This window comes from Elaeis guineensis, chromosome 6 (assembly GCF_000442705.2).
Source record: "Elaeis guineensis isolate ETL-2024a chromosome 6, EG11, whole genome shotgun sequence".
Taxonomy (NCBI): Eukaryota; Viridiplantae; Streptophyta; class Magnoliopsida; order Arecales; family Arecaceae; genus Elaeis; species Elaeis guineensis.
This window is the reverse complement of record NC_025998.2, coordinates 10,602,763-10,608,978: the sequence shown is the minus strand read 5'-3', so window position 1 is coordinate 10,608,978 and position 6,216 is coordinate 10,602,763. Positions and strand designations below refer to the sequence as shown.

The 6,216-nt window shown below is 37.5% G+C and overlaps 1 pseudogene; it reads right to left on the bottom strand.

Annotated features, from left to right (window-relative positions):
• Positions 1–1,743: 1,743 nt before the first annotated feature.
• On the bottom strand, positions 1,744–4,857 carry LOC140858667 (uncharacterized; annotated as a pseudogene).
• Between the last annotated feature and the right edge of the window lie 1,359 nt (positions 4,858–6,216).

The window sequence follows — 6,216 nt, the reverse complement described above, 5'->3', positions numbered from 1 at the left end:
AAATATAAAATCACAAAAAATTTAACTAAATAAAAAAGAACCAACTTAAAGTTGAATTTTCATTCGAAAACTTTTAATTTCATCAAATTACTTGATTATTCATTGATTTACAAACTATAATTTACAACTTAAACCAACTGAAAGTTCTCTACCGTTGCTGGACATGCACAATAAAGGGTGTACTTGCACTCAAGTTAGGGGGAGAGTATTTTCTGGCAGCTAGATCGCCCACGGGTTCTGCCCGGCAATCTAGATTTGAGATATTGGAGTCATCATGAAACAGAAAGTAATCACTGCATTAAAAGTTATTTTTCCATCTCTTTTTTATGAAATCTTCCATCAAACATAAGTTGTTTCTTCATTTTTTCTGTGGATCATACTTTCCCCTCCTTTTCTCACAAACCAAACGGGTCCTCCGAGCTACATGTATCTTCCTTCCTCTCCTCCATCTCTCCACCACCCTCATTGTTTGTGAGCAAATCATAGAGAAAAATGGCAAGAACAATCTTTGTAGAAGCAACAGTATACTATTGATGACCATTTAATTGATTACACTAGGAGGTATTTGGTTAAGGGGAGTTCAGGTCTGGAATTGACATAAAAATATGTGACACCCATTCTAATCATTTGGTTAGAAAAAAATTCATTTCAATTCTAATTTTAGGATGGAATGAAAATAACCCAGCCCATCTAAAACATTATCCTTACTCTCCACTAAGAATTCAAATTTCTATATAGATTCTAGTCACAAACTAAACTCTTCAAAAGATTTGGCCATTCTGATTTTGATTTCTATCCATTCCGATTCCAATTGCGAATCAAATATTTTTTTATCGTGAATACCTCGAGCAGCATATTCTCAAGTATATATACGTATTGGCGTGAACTTGTGTGAGAAAGCTGGCAAGACGCCAAGGCCGTAGAACATGGCGCCTGGCCTCGAGCTGGCCTATTGGAGAACAGCTATTTCAAAGGCTTTGCACGCTGTAGAAAGAAGTGAAATCCAATACCAAGTAGAGGAAGATATCAGAAACACTAGTAATGACTTCAACACAATAAAGGATCATGACGCTATTGAAGTCGTTTCTTCTACTTGTTCTCATCATTTATAGTTTTTGGTCTTTGATTATAAAATATATAATAAATAAATTTTGGCTTTCTTTCTGATGATGACATTATTAGTACTTCTACATCATATCGATTATTTGATATTTAGATAATTTGGAAATGAAAATTTTTATTATAATATCTTCTTCAGGTAATGCTGAAGAGGAAGGAAAGCGTGCTGAAGGTTATGAAGCAAAACCAAGTACGAAGATCATTGAACTATAAAGGTAACTGACTGCAAAGAAATTGTATAACGATTGCTATTCCAAAAAATTCACAATCATTTGTCCCTTGGACAAGTAGGGAAAAAGGGAGAGCATATGGTATGTAAAAAAGCAAAATTAGAACAAGTTTTGGAGAACTTTTTGGAATCATCAAGTTTTTTATTCTGCTAAAACAAAAAAACTAGAAGTGTTTGAACCAGAAAAGCCCTACTATTGGCCATATTTGTTTCGTTTTGAATCCATCGAGGCAAAATTATTTTTCTTTTCGAAGCACAAGTTAAATCTTTCACGTATTGTCATTTGGTTGAACTGAAAACTAATAACTTCATCGCTTCAAAACTGATATAGAGTATTGAATGCAGAAGACAATAGATGTCTGCTTCACATATCAAAACTGCGAGGCCTCCTCTAGTTTGCAAAAATTAAGATCCCAGATCCACTACATTCTTGTAAAATACCTTGCAGCTGATATGTTGCCCCTCTTGAGTTTTTTCTTCTTTTTTTTTTCAAAAAAAAATAAATAAAAAATAAAAACAAAAACACAACATAGATGATGAAAAGTTGAGATTGTCTCACTATCTGTATAAAAGGTGGTTTCCCAACAATTCCGAGGACAAAAACTTGTTAACATATTATTATAGTAATACTCCGGTGTAAGACTAGGCTACTAATCATTATGGCACAAGAGGTACGAAAGGAGTCGTTGGGCTAAATCTTTATTCATGAGCAGAGTACTATATGCTACTCTAAAGGCTCTGAGATGAGTACTTGAAAGATCTCACTCCAATGCCCTGATCAGCATGGTCAGATCTTAAGTACTCTCCCCCGCACGGCCGAGCACCCTACTTGCTGCTTTCTGTTGGGAAGAACTGGATTTCGGTTTTTGCAGCATCTTTTTCCACCTTGAAGGACTCTACCTGGTTCTCAGACATTGGATGAGCGAGGGACAGTGAGAGAAAGTTATCCACCTTTCCAGCCTCAAGACCCTTTCTGCCACCGGCTCCATCGTGTGAATTATTCAAGCTTAGCTGCAAGTTGGGGGTCCAATCTCTCTCTCTTGCTACAATCAATTTCTTCATGTCAGCAGTTGGAGTCTCACTTTTTTCAATTATGTCTTCAAATTTGAATTTAGACTGATAAGCTGGATTCTTCTGTAACTGTTAATCCAACAAGATCATATATCAACTTTAGAATCTGATCGATCAGTTATATTTGTAATGAAGAAAGTTATATTAAACCCTACTTCCTCCCTCCCCAGTACCACAATATAGTCAAAATAGTTGCCAAGTGGTCCAGAGATTAATTACCTTAAGCCAGTGTGGGGTCTCAAAATGAGGCTTGATGCTATCACTGATGACTGTAGGTTCACGCGAGTTAGGCTCAATTTGATTAGTTTTGCTCTCACAGTAGTCGACAAAGGAGGTGCTGCTGGTATTCCGCTTTAAAGTAGAATTGCTGGGAACAAGCCTGGAGTTCCTGCCGATGCAATCGTAGCTTCCAATGACGCCCCTTGTGTTTGTTCCTTGACTCATAGCCATATCGCTTGAACGCCACCTTCTCTCCCAAAGAAATTGGTGTGTAGCTCTGGCATTCAAATTTCCAGTGATTGCATCCCTCACATCAAATAAATGGGATGTTGACGGCTGCCCATCTTTCCGCAAGTTTAGATCATGAAGCAAACCTCTCGCCTGTCCTTGATCATGAATTGGATTAATTCTTGATGTCATTTGCTGGTTAAAAGCCCAGTCTTGGTGCCTACTAAGATGGCCAGGAGAAGAGGAAAATAGTTAGAACTTAGAGTTTATGAACGTACGTAGAGCTGAACTCCAAGAGATTGTTTGATTGGTCGATTTTCTTACCCAGAATTGAAGTTCTTGAGATCATTACTCTGTTGGGCCTGTGATCGTTGCAAAAGATGGCAGCACCTGTATTCCTCCAGATCATTCCTCTGGGAGAAGGGGCCTCCACTCTCCATTCTGAGGGGCTGACTTGAAAAGATTCTTTGGTAAAATAAATTGGAAATGTGGTCTCTTGGCCGATTAGCATCCGCCAATGATATCACTGTGGCAAAAGGTGGCAACACGAAGTTCTATGAGATTTTTCTTGAAACTTTCCCCATCGTAAGACATATGAATTAGTTGATGCAAACCCACACTCATCTGCGAATAGTTAAATTTAGGATGTATTAATTAGGAGTTTTCTCTAGATATATTTCTATCTGTCAAGATTTGTAAGAAACATTTACCATTTTCTTCAGCATCTTCAAAAGCTAAAGTTAGCATCAAAGTTTATGATTATTCTGGATAAGCGAAGATGTTATTCAAACCAAAAGGGATCATATAATTAATTAGTACTCCAAGGTAGCAGTAGGAAGATCGATTTACGCTAAGCATTTAATTGAGGCTACCATCGACCCGACTCAATCATTACTGCATTGACAACAATGATTGTATAAAATTTGACATCACGATCAACTTCTCCTTTACCCTTCAAAAAATTCATGTATTATAAAAGAAAAAACAGCCAAGAATGGCAATCAAACCTGATGAGGGGAAGACGTTCCTTCCTCGCTTCGAATTATCTAGCTTTTTGCTTCGGTACATCTGATCCACAATAAAAATGCTAGTAATGATCAAAAAGGAGCAAAAAAAATGGACATGTGAGTGGAAAGAGTCCATACATGAGATGGGAATCAGGACCATCTCTTGCATGCAGCTTTAAAAGAGGACAAGAAGAAAAAAGGAGAAAGTTTTAGGATTGGTCTTCAGTTTCCCTTTTCGCCCTCTTTTATTACCTGCAAGTGACTCTTTACATGAGCAATACTCAGCCCCCTCACATTCATCGTCTGAAGAACCAACTTTGGAGTTGCTCCTACACCATCCATATCATTAAAAAAAACAAAAAAGGAAACATAGTTAATTACCATGAACAGTCTATATTGGAAAAAAATAAAACTAACAAGAAAAATACTTCTTTTGAATTGAACATCCATGATTTGTTCTTCGACTTTTTTTTCTCATAATTAAAAGAACAACAATGATAGGTTTGAATCAGGATGATCAGAGATCTGAAGGACATATGCAAGGGAGAAGGTCTTAATTACTTTCTTGACCACCTAATCTCTCAACAGCGTTCAAAAAAGGCAAAGTGGAGATCAGGAGTCCACCCGCAGCCTTGGCATTTGGATCTACGGTACTTCCTCACGGTGGTCGTCCACTCCTCGCTCCCCTCGATTGCCGTTGCCGCCGTCGTTCTTGCTGCAGTTGTTATTCGTGCTGCTGCTATCACTGGAGGTCCGACCGCCCTCGGTCTCTGTGGTTCTCTCCCCATTTTCAAGACCGTTCTCTTCCTTCTCTCCTCTCCCATTTTCTGCCACTTCCTCGTTGAGGTCAAATGTTGGTTGCGGTCTCTTATTCTCCGTTGGTTGATTTATCCCCACCCTACTTTCTTCATCGTCATGGATCTCCACCACCTCCTTCCCCCTGTCTCCTCCCATTTTCATCTCCTCACCCTCTACCTTTTATTATCCTTCCGATCGTCTGATGGATGTGGAAGGAAGAGATGAAGGTGAGAGAGAAGACTGTGAAGAGAGAGAAAAACGGAATCGTTATTATTGTACTAATCAAGGGTGGAAGTGGTGGTGCAAGTATAAAGAAGCTAATACTAGTGATAAGAATAATAATAAAAGAAAAAAAAAACTGCAGGGAACGATAAAATTATGGTGAGAAAACAACAAGTATTCCTTACCATTAGTAATCTCTCTCTCTCTCTCTCTCTCTCTCTCTTCTCCTCTCTCTCTGTGGGAGAAAAGAACAGTGAGTTGGGAAGGGAGGGAAGGGGTTAAATAGTTCTAGGGAGGAGAATGGCTACCTGTCCATATTTATATTCCACGGTAAATGTTGCAAGCTCCAGCATATCTATGCACGGGGTGGTTTCCACTACCCTCCTTTTTACTCAGCTTATTGCTGTATTTAGGTTTAATAACTTATATCATTGCAGTCTGCTACGGTTAAAAAAATAAAAAAAAATATATGTATCAACTTAAAAATTCAAGTTCGATGATAAATAAGATCCTATACCCAAGCTTCTTTTGTAATGTTGACTACTGTAAAAGATATAAATTGCATTGTTATATGCTGCTGCTCATGTAATGAGACTACAGCATTGACGCTTAATGCTATTTGTTGTACCGGACATCGTGGGGAAAACTAATTTCAGCATCATAATGCTTTAAAATAAATTCAGTTTTTTATAAATTAATTGATAAGAAGATAAAGCGAGAATGAATCTTCAAATATTTTGTAGAATATTATGCAATAATCTCCTACGGTACAGCATGGTGTATGTCTGAAATTCCTGCATTTACGATATTAGCAAAGATAAAACCAATTAAACTGTTTTTATATCACTTGCTTCTTAATCATAAAGTTTTGAACGATCTAATAGTGTTGATTGACAGTCATAATATCACATAATTATGGTGATAATAAATGGTCATTCCTTTAGTTTCTGTGCAGACCACCCAATTATTAGTTTTTGGATCGGAATAAGATGATTAAATTTATACTATTGCCAATATTCTTCACCTAAGACAAACAAAACTAGCCATAACATTGATCACTTTAGTTACCATTCACATATCAAGAAAATACAAGTTAAGATAGGAATTTGTAGATATACCTTCTTCTTCTACTACTACATACTTTTTGGAGAACAATGTTGACATATATTACAAAACGGTGTATCCTAATTGCACCATACACTGCGTGACACATTCTAATGCAGATAAGAAGCTTCGAGTTACGTCACCCCACTCGTATCCCCACCAAGATTTTCTTGCCAACGTGGCATGAGGCGGTTGATCGGATTTTCAAATGGTTGTGCA